The sequence below is a fragment of the Arachis hypogaea genome, chromosome 4 (assembly GCF_003086295.3).
Source record: "Arachis hypogaea cultivar Tifrunner chromosome 4, arahy.Tifrunner.gnm2.J5K5, whole genome shotgun sequence".
NCBI lineage: Eukaryota > Viridiplantae > Streptophyta > Magnoliopsida > Fabales > Fabaceae > Arachis > Arachis hypogaea.
The window spans coordinates 44,780,963-44,793,804 of record NC_092039.1 but is presented as its reverse complement, the minus strand read 5'-3'; the positions used below and the strand labels follow the sequence as shown (position 1 = coordinate 44,793,804).

The 12,842-nt window shown below is 38.7% G+C and overlaps 1 non-coding gene across 1 annotated transcript; it reads right to left on the bottom strand.

Moving 5' to 3' along the window:
* Window positions 1-12,260: 12,260 nt before the first annotated feature.
* On the bottom strand, window positions 12,261-12,367 carry LOC112798599 (small nucleolar RNA R71). Its single transcript, XR_003200205.1, has one exon. It is a non-coding gene; the product is annotated as a small nucleolar RNA R71 (small nucleolar RNA).
* Between the last annotated feature and the right edge of the window lie 475 nt (window positions 12,368-12,842).

The window sequence follows — 12,842 nt, the reverse complement described above, 5'->3', positions numbered from 1 at the left end:
TAACCAATTCAAAAGGTGTCCCAAACCAACTCAAGAGGGGAGACCTCAAACCAATTGCAAGAGGCTAGCTAGACTTTATTGGGCGTTCCATATTGCCCACTAGCAATCGTTCTGAGGTCACCATCAAGAGAGCAGTGATGTTCATCATCATCTGATTGCTTGTGAGATCTACACAATTGCAAATAAGAATTCCACTGAAGCCAAACTGGCTTACCCAAGCTTGATCTCCTTGCTCTGTAAAGAGGCTGGGGTGATGATGGGAGTAGATGAATTCATACCCATTGAACATCCAATCACCAAGAAGTCAATGGAAGGACAAATGCAAGACAACTCTATCAAAAAGAAGGCGTAGGAGTTCCTCCCTGAATTTCCTAAAATTGACTACTGGGCCAGCCTAGAAGCATGTATCACCAAGTTACAAGAAACTATGGAGCAACTTAAGGAAGAACAGCAGAATCAGAACTGCATGCTCTGCAAATTGCTGAAGGAACAAGAGAAGCAGGGGCGTGAACTTCAAGAGTTGAAACGCCAAAAGTTCTCCCCTCAATTTGAGGGAGCATCTACTTCTCAAAATCAAGGTTGTTGAGTCCTAACTCTGTGATAACCTCTATCATTAGGAGCCTATTTAAATTTTTGTTTTCTATTCCTACTAGTCTCATCTTATATCTATTTTTGAGTCTTGTTCTTAATTCATAATTAATAAAATTTAAAGTTCATGTCTTAAAGCTATGAATGTCCTATGAATCCATCACCTCTCTTAAATGAAAGTGCTTTAATCACAAAAGAACAAGAAGTACAGGATTTCGAATTTATCTTTGAAACTAGTTGAATTAGTTTGATGTGGTGACAATACTTTTTGTTTTCTGAATGAATGCTTGAACAGTGCATATGTATTTTGAATTTGTTGTTTTAAGAATGTTAAAATTGTTGGCTCTTGAAAGAATGAGGAAAAAGAGAACTATTATTGAGGATCTGAAAAAAATCATCAAATTGATTCTTGAAGCAAGAAAAAGCAGTAATTCAAAAAAAAACGAAAAAAAATTGAAGAAAAAGAAAGAAATAAAGTTGTGATCCAAGGCAAAAAGAGTGTGCTTAAGAACCCTGGACACCTCTAATTGGGGACTCTAGCAAAGCTGAGTCACAATCTGAAAAGGTTCACCCAATTATGTGTCTGTGGCATGTATGTATCCGGTGGTAATACTGGAAGACAGAGTGCTTTGGGCCACAACCAAGACTCATAAAGCAGCTATGTTCAAGAATCATAATTCTTAACTAGGAGAATCAATAACCCTATCTGAGTTCTGAGTTCCTATGGATGCCAATCATTCTAAACTTCAAAGGATAAAGTGAGATGCCGAAACTGTTCAGAAGCAAAAAGCTACTAGTCCCGCTCATCTAATTGGAGCTAAGTTTCATTGATATTTTGGAGTCTATAGTATGTTCTCTTCTTTTTATCCTATTTGATTTTCAGTTGCTTGGGGACAAGCAACAATTTAAGTTTGGTGTTGTGATGAGCGGATAATTTATACGCTTTTTGGCATTGTTTTTAGTATGCTTTTAGTATATTTTAGTTAGTTTTTATTATATTTTTATTAGTTTTTAGTTAAAATTCACTTTTCTGGACTTTACTATGAGTTTGTTTGTTTTTCTGTGATTTCAGGTATTTTCTGGCTGAAATTGAGGGTCCTGAGCAAAAATCTGATTCAGAGGCTGAAAAGGACAGCAGATGCTGTTGGATTCTGACCTCCCTGCACTCGAAGTGGATTTTCTAGAGCTACAAAAGCCAAATTGGCACGCTCTCAACGGCGTTGGAAAGTAGACATCCTGGGCTTTCCAGCAATGTATAATAGTCCATACTTTGCCCGAGATTTGATGGCCCAAACCGGCGTTGCAAATCAGCTTCAGAATTCCCAGCGTTTATCGCTGAAACTGGCATAAAAATTGGAGTTAAACGCCCAAACTGGCATAAAAGCTGGCGTTTAACTCCAGAAAAAGTCTCTACACATGAAAGCTTGAATGCTCAGCCCAAGCACACACTAAGTGGACCCAGAAGTGGATTTTTACGTCATTTACTCATTTCTGTATACCCTAGGTTACTAGTTCACTATTAATAAGATCTTTTGACATTGTATCTGTACCTCATGACACTTTACACATTTCTCATTGTATCTTCTACGGCATGAGTCTCTAAATCCCATGGTTGGGGGTGAGGAGCTCTGCTGTGTCTTGATGGATTAATGCAATTACTACTGTTTTTCATTCAATCATGCTTGCTTCCATTCTAAGATATCACTTGCTCCTAAACCTGATGAATGTGATGATCCGTGACACTCATCATCATTCTCAACTATGAACGTGTGCCTGACAACCACCTCCGTTCTACCTTAGATTGAGTGGATATCTCTTGGATTCCTTAATCAGAATCCTCGTGGTATAAGCTAGAATTGATGGCGGCATTCAAGAGAATCCGGAAGGTCTAAACCTTGTCTGTGGTATTCTGAGTAGGATTCAAGGATTGAATGACTGTGACGAGCTTCAAACACATGAGGGCTGGGCGTTAGTGACAGACGCAAAAGAATCACTGGATTCTATTCCAACCCGATTGAGAACCGACAGATGATTAGCCATGCCGTGACAGGGCGCGTTGAACATTTTCACTGAGAGGATGGGAGGTAGCCATTGACAACGGTGAAACCCTACATACAGCTTGCCATGGAATGAGACTTGCGTGCTTGAAGAAGAAGACAGTAGGAAAGCAGAGATTCAGAAGATAGAGCATCTCCAAAACCTCAACCTGTTCTCTATTACTGCAAAACAAGTACTTATTTCATGTTCTTTTACTTTTTACAATCAATCCTGATAATTATTGATTTCCTGACTAAGAGTTATAATATAACCATAGCTTGCTTCAAGCCAACAATCTCCGTGGGATCGACCCTTACTCATGTAAGGTATTACTTGGACGACCCAGTGCACTTGCTGGTTAGTTGTGCGGAATTGCAAAAGTGTGATTGCAATTTCGTGCACCACTCATGATCATCCATCCTTATGAACGCGTGCCTGACAACCACCTCCATTCTACAAGCGAGAGCTAGAGTGTGTATCTCTTGGATTCTTGATGCCCGACGCATGGTTGCCTTTGACTGACAACCGAGCCTTCCATTCCGTGAGATCAGAGTCTTCGTGGTATAAGCTAGAATCCATTGGCAGCATTTTTGGGAATCCGGAAAGTCTAAACCTTGTCTGTGGTATTTCGAGTAGGATTCAGGGATTGAATGACTGTGACAAGCTTCAAAATCGAAAGTGTTGGGCGTAGTGATAGACGCAAAAGAATCACTGGATTCTATTCCTACATGATTGAGAACCGACAGATGATTAGCCATGCTGTAACAAGCATTTGGACCATTTTTAGTGAGAGGATGGGAAGTAGCCATTGACAACGGTGATGCCCTACATACAGTTTGCCATGGAAAGGAGTATGAAGGATTGGATGAAATCAGTAGGAAAGCAGAGATTCAGAAGGGATAAGCATCTCCATACACTTATCTGAAATTCTCACCAATGAATTACATAAGTATCTCTATCTTTATTTTATGCTTTATTTATCTTTATATTTTCTAAAACCATTATAACCATTTGAATCCGCCTAACTGAGATTTACAAGATAACCATAGCTTGCTTCATACCAGCAATCTCCGTGGGATCGACCCTTACTCACGTAAGGTATTACTTGGACGACCCAGTGCACTTGCTGGTTAGTTGTGCAGAATTGTGAAAAAGTGTGATTCACTTTTGAGAGCACCAAGTCTATTGGCGCCATTGTTGATGATCACAATTTCGTGCACCACTCAACAATGTAATCGCGAAAAACCTAGTTTTTAAATCGTATCGATTAGGAGTTTTGATTCTGGTTTTCGTAATTAGTCTTAGTTTGACGAACAGGACTTGATTCATGCAAGAAGAGAGATAATAGTATAATATCATCATTATATGAGAATATGAAGCTTCTTGAATTATATTATAAGGTTACCTGGTCAGTTTTAGTTAAAAATAGAAAATCGATTTAACCGGGTTCACAGTTTACTAGTGCAGCTTAGCACCAGCACTCTCTGATGACTTTAGCAATGGTAAGGCCTCATCATACATGTTCTATTCTCATAATAAATATGTTACTAGTTTCATTTATGCTAGTAGCTTAGAAAATAATTTTTAGAGATGTTTTTATAACTGTTCCGATATATCTAGTTTTAGTAGTTATACACCTGAGATATTTTAATATTATTTTAATCCACCTGCAAGCGAACCAATCACAACTCATCTACACCCCCAAAATCCCCAAGGCTGGTTCATTTTCACTTCGTGGCTGAAATTTCCAAGAGAGAAAAAGAGAGAAAAGTTCTTTGTTCTAAATTTTCAAAACTTGATTTCTGCTGAACTAAAACTCAAATCAAAATTCCAATCCAACCAAAATGATCCTCTCTTCTTTCTCTACATGATCATATGACTTATCATGGCTGGAATCAAGGTGAGTTGGCTGCACCATCTCCCTTTTGCTTCCATTTCAAGGAAGCATGCTTAAACATGTGTTTTCTTGATGTTCTTCCTTAGGAATCATGCTTAACATGACTTGAGGGCCAAGAAACGTTAATTTCCAGCAACTCTAAGGTCAGAAATCCCTTCCTAATGTGATGAGTGAGATTTGGTCAGTTGAGGGTTTTTGGATTTAAAGTTGTTCTTGATGGGATTTAGGAGGAAAAAGTGCTTAAGGACCACCTAAAAGTATAACAAAATTTGGAGCAGCAAAACCAGGTAGGGTTTGACGAAATTAATCTTGATTGATTATGTTTGAGTTGTGTGATTATGATATGGTTTGGCTGTGCTTGAAATTGATGGTTTATATGAGTGATTTTTGTTGAAATTTTTGTGAAAATTTGATGAAATTTGATGATATTCAACTTTGAACTTATGTTGTTCATGGCTACTGGAAAAACGAAACCCTAGGCCCTAAATTGGGGTTCAATTTATGTTAAAATTATGTAGAAAAGATGGGGTTTTAGTGGCTGTGAATTTCTTTTGAATTAAGGTAAAAAATCAGTTGCTAAAAAGAATGAAAAGTTAAACTATTTCAGTATAGACTTAATGAACCTATTCTTGGGGCAGGCTAACTCTTCATACCAAAATTTACATAAGCTTTAAATACATACGTTAAACAGAGAAAGTAGAATAAAGTAAAGAAGCACAGAGAAAAGAATAAACAGAGCAGAATAAAGAGACAAAGAGAAAAGAGTAATATGATAAAGAGCAGAAGACCTATTGAAAGGTCATTTGATGCATTAAGGCAACCCCAGAGATATCTATATGTTCATTTGCTGTATTGTGGCAGTCAGATAGATGGTGGTGCGACCACTGAGAACACTTTCCTGCAGTACAGATCCATATTTTATTTCTGTAAGGAAGAGGGGTTATTTCCTGCTACAGAAGTATCGTGACCACCTGCTCCATTTCTGTAGTGGCAGAGGGGTTATTTCCTGTATATAGAAGGTGTGTTGGCATACATCCCTATAGTGGCAGATATGTTATTTTCTGCGTGCAGTGAACCCTGTGGTGGCAGAGGGGTTATTTCCTGTACACAGGGGTATAGCCAATAGGAAAGACATATCCAACTAGTAATGCTGGGTTACGTCGGGAGCGGGTAGAAACCGATAGATGAGCTTATTACCTGCACTAGGACTAGACTTGCATCATTCTTGTTTGCGGATGATTCTCTGTGGCATTTCTTTTATGTGTGTGATATATTTCTTTATGTTTGTCTGCTTGTATGCTATATCTATGTTTTATTTTCTTGTATTCTTCTGTTCATCTTCTGTTTTCTATTTTCCCTCTTTTCTCTATCTATCTTTATTTTCTATTTACTGCTTCGTTGTATCCTATTATCGTCTGCTAATTGTCACTGAATAAATGAGTGTAACTAATAACCCCGGCCCTACTAAGAACTCCCCAATTCTTACCCCCCTTCTATCTCTTCCCCTTCAGATGGAAACAGGCATGATACTCTATGAAGTCGAAAACCTATACATTTACGAGGATCCACTGTACTATGGTTACTACATTTTGAGTGCGGAGCGTCGTATGAGATGTTACGCGTTACAAAACCGTCCCTTCCAACTTCCTTTGTATAGCCCACTTTTTTATCCTGACGCTCCCTACGACTTTCCCTTATCCTGGCTACACCCTAACGCACCTGGACATCCTTTTCCCGATGGTCTCGGACACCCTATATGAACTCAACCCTTGAATGAGATGGCACTTGATCCTATCATTCCTGATGAGCCCGAGTTAGCTGGTGACTACGTACCTGTGATTCCACCAGAGTGGGAGTTTTCCCCTGAGCCCATTCCTGATTTTCCACAGCCTGATGAGCCGGCACTACCGGACAACGGGGTAGCTCCCATATATGCGAACGGACCTGTGCTCGGGAATGTTTTTGTACATAGTGACAGTAGTGCTTTTGGTGGTTCTGAGGGTATAGCTGTAGCTGCGGACGATGACGAGGAGGAGGATCCTGAGATAGAGATAGAGCAGGATGAGGAGATGGGCGAGCTTCATGACAAATTTCTGAACGGCCACGTGTAGATATAGTGTGACAGTAGTAGGAGTATTCTTTTGATGACACTCTAGTCTGACATTATCTATAGGTAGTCTCTCATTTGTGTTAGTACACCCGAGAGCTAGGAGCTGTAGAGTGGTTAGGCTAGCCTGGGCACCAGTGTAGCGGCTTTTTGTATGAGCCAGGCCCTGGGAGTGTCGTGTATATATTAGCTAGGTAGGATGACCAGGATATAAACTGACTTGATCTTTTGTGAACACTACATGTTTTGTTATAGTGTACATAACGTATATTATTAACTGTGTTATATGTTTCTTTATGCTTCCTTATTATTTCTATTAGTATGTGCTTATTTATTTTACTCCTTCGCTCGCAATGATATAAGTTAAAAAAAAAGTCACTCATAAAATTGGCAACGTTCTAACAAGGAACAGGCTCATATATTAAATAATAGTTAATAATTAAGAAGGACACGTTAGTAACACTTAGCTTCTTGTATGACCATGGCATACTGGGAGTTGGGCCGTTACAATCATAGAGCTTGTTAAACACCACTCCTTAGAATGGCATGAACCTCAAGATTTGTTTAACTCCACTCTATCTAATTTAACTCTACTTTCTTTTCTATTTTCTTTGCTTTCTTATGGAAAAGTAAGAGATTAAGTTTGGTGTTGTTATGCATCCGCATCTTTGGTTTTTTTCCTCCTCTATTTCAATTAATTTACGAAGAATTCTCATTCAATAAGCAATGATTTTAAGGATAAATTGAACATTACTTTGACTAGATGAATTTCATTTATTACAAGAAACTTTGGAGGGAAAGCAGCAAGAAACAGAGAAGGAAAGAAGACATAAAGCAGCTAGCAAGAAGCTCTATGTGACAAGCAGAATGCTCTCTGTGATGAATAGAAACCTCTCTATAAATATAGAGCAAGGGACATGCAATGTGGTTTTCACTACATACCATGTTAAGGAATAAAAGGGACAAATGTGTACGCATGTAGCATGCGTATGCACATCAAGTGAACATTTGGCCTTTCGTGCATTCCCGTGGTATGTGTGTATGCACGACCCTTGGTTCATGTGGAATGTGGGTTTTCACTACGTACAATGCAAAAGGGCAAAACAATTGATGGAGATTAAGGCCACGTACGATGTAGCATCTTTCAAGCTGTACATGGGCTTCACAGAGAGCAATTCAACCCAAGAAGAGACATCACGTGGCACGTAGGGATCCCCGCGTGGGTCGTGGATATCAAGTTCACCTTCTAGGACTTCAAACAAAGCCATCCTATCTCCAATTGATCAACGTTTGGATGATCAATCAAAAGCCCACCAATGATGGCATGAATTGAGGATTACAAACAATTAAGGATGAGATCATCACGAAAAAGAAAACAGTTATGAAAAAGATTTGATTTTACTTTAGCTTTGATTCTATTTATGTTAAAAATTTGAATTTATTTCTAGGGTTAGTATATAAGGGAAGAGGTCAGTGCCCTCTTCCCTTCTTCGGAAGTTTTTACTTTTCATAATTAAGGATTTCTTTGAAGAACATGAGCAACTAATTCTCATTGGTTAAAGTAAGATGCTCTGTTAATTCCATAGATTAATAAATTAGCTTTTCTAACATTGATTTATACATTAATTTATTCTTAAGAAAAGGTTTTCGTTCTTCATCTTAAAGGGTTTGAATGTGTTGGAAAATAATTTTTCTCTGACTTGAATTCTCTTAACCTCTTGGGAAAGTTGATTAATTGAATTAAGCTTGACAACTAATTCTCACAACTCTTATGTTTTGAAACTAGACTTGATAAGTGACATCAAATCAACTAGGGAAGATTCTTATGAATTGTGTGGCTTATGAATTAGTAAAAGTTCTTAACTCTTTTCTTAAATAATTAACTAAGGGATAGTGATTAATTAGGTTAAAGAGAAGTTGAATGGCCAAGGGATTGAGGTTTGATTACTAATGATTTGTCATAAAAGTATCTTTGCATGATCAAGGCGAAAAAGTAAATAGTATTGATCCAGAAGTTTTAACATCTCTAAAACATTAACTCTATTAATCATATTACCTTTCAATACTCACTATTTTTTTTATTTAATTGCTATTTATGTTCAAAGCTTTCTGAAACCCTAAATTGATTGTCTGACTAAATTAATCGGTATACTATTGTTTGCTTAATCTGTTAATCCTTGTGAGATCGACACTTACTCACCCTGAGTTATTACTTGGTACGACCCAGTGCACTTGCTGGTGTTTTATGGTTTGAAAAATCCGCATCAGTGGCTGTTGTTGGTGACCAACCAAAGGACAGTGACAGTGGCAGGAATGGTGGTGACGAATCTGGCTCAATGGCAGCGACAGATCTACGGCGATGAAGGCTCCACCACGCGAATAGAAACTCCCCCGATCGATCTCTCTCTGTCCTCAAGCTCCTCTCTCTTCGAAGCTCGTTGGCGGCAGCCATGGAAGCTCGGCGACGGCAACCCAAAGATGGCAACTTTCTCTCGTGCACTGATGCCAGGGCATCTAGGCCAGTTTCACTGACATTTTCTTTACTGTTTTAGGGTAGTTTCATGCATTTTCTTAGTGAATAAGGCAAGTTTTGGATGAAATTACAATTACACCTTGATTCAAGCAACTATTGTGAACTTTGCATGAGTTCATGAGAATTTTGCTAGAATTGCATGATAAATTGATGATGCACAATCTCATGACTTTGGCTAGAACTTTTATGAACTTTAATTGCTTAATTTTAGGGCAAAGGAAGCAAGGAAGAACCACGTTATTATTCACGTTAACCTAGTTAACGTAAACATTAACGTGGGATGGTAAAAAGCTTGCGATGTTAATGAGAAAAGTGACCACCAATAACGCCTGCGAAGCCATCCATAGCTCACGTTACTTGCCACGTTAACTAAGTTAGTTAACGTGGTAGTTAACGTAGAAGCAAAAGAGAACTCCAACGTTAAGAGAAAACGTGAACACCAATAACGTTTTTCTCCAACGTTAGTGGTAAAAGTGAACACCACTAACGTTGGAAAACTTGGCAATGATCCACGTTAAGAGTCACGTTAATTTAGTTAACGTGAACTCCAACGTGGAAGAGGAAAACAAAAGCCAACGTTAGTGACACTCACTTTTGTCACTAACGTTGGACCAACTAGCATTGCCTACGTTAACTTTCACGTTAAGACCATTAACGTGAAAGTTAATGTGGAGTTGTGATCAAAGAGCCAACGATAGTGACACTCACTTTTGTCACTAACGTTGGAAGATGGCATCACTACTACGTTAAGAGCCATGTTGACTTAGTTAACGTGAGTTCTAACGTAGAGAAATTGGGAATTTAGAGTGTTAGTGACAAAGGTGGATGTCACTAACGCTCTCGAAGGTGAGACACACCCACGTTAAGAGTCACGTTAGCTACACTAACGTGAACTCTAACATAGGAACAAAAGGCACCAAGCAATGTTAATGGGAAAAGTGATTCCCAATAACGTTCGCGAAGGGGTATAAGCCAACGTTATTGGGAAAAGTTAGTCCTAATAACGTTGGCCAAAAATTGAGAAGGCAACGTTAGTGGTCACGTTAAGACCACTAATGTTGGAGTTAACGTGGGTACGTAAGGGTGGAACGTTAGTGGAAAAAGTGAATGCCACTAACGTTCTCGAACCCACAATGGCACTCAACGTTAATCTCACTAAATGCCCACGCCTAATTCATATTTCTCTGCAAGTTGGGCCCACTAAAGATGAGAATTGCTTCAACTCAAGATCCAGAGCCCATATCCAAGACTTGAAGAACTCACTAGAAGATCAAGAGGAGTAGTATATATAGGAGTAGTTTTGAACTATAGGGAAGCTTGGCACTATTGGGAACTACACTCTGTATATTTACTTTTCTGCACTTTTATCATGGATTCTTCTTTTCTACCATTTTTCATTTCTAGAGCTATGAACAACTAAATCCCTTTCAATAGGTTAGGGAGCTCTGTTGTAATTTGATGGATCAATTATAGTTTTCATTCTTCTTCTTCTTTCTTTTCTCTTGATCTTACTAGAAAGCTTTCGATCTAAATTCAATTGGTTAGTTGTCTTGGAAAAGAAACTCTCCATAATTGGATCTCCTTTGAGCCTTGGAAAAGGGATGAGGAGATCATGCTAGAAATGCTTTCTCATGTTGGACCAAATTGGGGTTTGGGCAGATATAGTGACATGTAATCTTCCCAACACTTTGATTTGGAAATACATATGGTATAATCAGTGACCACACTTCATATCTTCCCATGAGCAATTAAATCAAGGAATTGGGCAATTGTTCAAGCTTAAAGAGATTGGATCGCCAAGGAATTGGGATCCAATCACTTAAGATTGCCAAGGAGATCAATGAATGCATTGATTGAGGAAGAGATGAGAATGAACTTGATCCGGAGAATGCAACATCTCCTGAACCCAATGATTATTCCATTTCTGGTCTTACCCATTCTCTTTACTTTTTGTCATTTATTTTGATGCTCATTACCCCAAATCCCCATTTAAGATTATATACTTTAATTTCTGTTATTTACTTTGTAGTCATTTAAATTTCTGCAAGTTCTCAATCTAAATTCTGTTTAGCCCAACTAGCATATTCTTCTAACTAAAGTTGCTTGACCAATCAATCCTTGTGGGATTCGACCTCACTCTATTGTGAGTTTTACTTGACGACAATTCGGTATACTTGCTGAAGGGAAATTTGTTGAGAGACAAGTTTTCATGCATCAAGTTTATGGCGCTGTTGCCGGGGATTGATTTTGAATCAACAATGATTAAGTTTGAAGATCACTAGATTGAGCATTTTTCTTTTTGTTTATTTGATTCAGTCAATTTGTTTTAGTTTGTTTTAATTTCTTCCTCACCCCCTTCACCCTCTTTATTTTTCGTTCTTTCTTTCTTTGATAATTACAATTCTGCTCACTAACCCACTAACTGTTTGATAAGTTGCATCACTCACACTAACAATTACTCTAACAAGAATAGTTTCTTCATTTTATCTCCTGTTGTGCAATCTGTCTGTTGTATGACAGGGAGAAGAGAAGGAGTTTCAACATCCTTCGATTTTGAACCTGAAAGGACCCTTTGGAGACTAAGAAGGGAAGCAAGAGGGAAAAGAATTATTGGTGCTGAGGAAGAGGAAGAATACTTTGAACCCAATATGGAAGAAAATTTGGAGAACAATCATGAAGAAGAAGCTCACAACCATGCTAGAAGGCCATGCAAACCGTGTTGGGCAAGAAAGGAGAGTTCTAGGCTCCTATATCCATCCTAATTCAGGAAACTGTGGAAGTAGCATTCAGAAGTCCACCATACATGCCAACAATTTCAAACTAAAACCCAGCTCATCACCCTTGTTCAGAACAATTGTTCATTTGAAGGAAGTGCTCAAGAAGACCCCAATCAACATCTAACCACCTTCCTGAGAATTTGTGACACTGTGAAGTCTAACGGAGTCCATCCGGATGTCTATAGGCTGCTCTTGTTTCCTTTTTCACTCAGGGACAAGGCATCCAAATGGCTTGAATCCTTCCCAAATGAGAGTTTAACAAATTGGGAAGATGTGGTAAAAAAATTTTTGGCAAGATTTTACCCTTCGCAAAGGATCAACAGGCTAAGGGCTGAGGTGTAAACTTTCAGGCAACAAGATGGTGAGACTCTTTATGAAGCATGGGAGAGGTTCAAAGACTTAACAAGAAGATGCCCACCAGATATGTTCAATGAATGGGTTCAACTTCACATTTTCTATGAAGGTCTTTCCTATGAGTCAAAGAAGGCTGTGGATCATTCATCAGGAAGCTCTCTAAACAAGAAGAAAACCATTGAAGAAGCCATAGATGTCATTGAAACAGTTACTGAGAATGACTACTTCTATGCCTCCGAAAGAAGTAACACCAAAGGAGTAATGGAGCTGAACCACATGGATGCATTGTTAGCTCAAAATAAGATGATCACCAAGTAGCTAGCAGATCTTACCAAGAAGGTGGAGGAAAACCAAGTTGCAGCAGCCTTCACTTCATCGTCAGCTCAAGAAGGAGCGAACATAGGAGAAGAAGGTGACTTGAAGCAAGCCAACTATGTTGGAAACTCACCTAGACAAGTTCATGATCCATACTCCAAAACTTACAACTCTGGATGGAGAAATCACCCCAACTTTGGATGGGGAAACCAACAAGACCAAGGGCAAGATCAG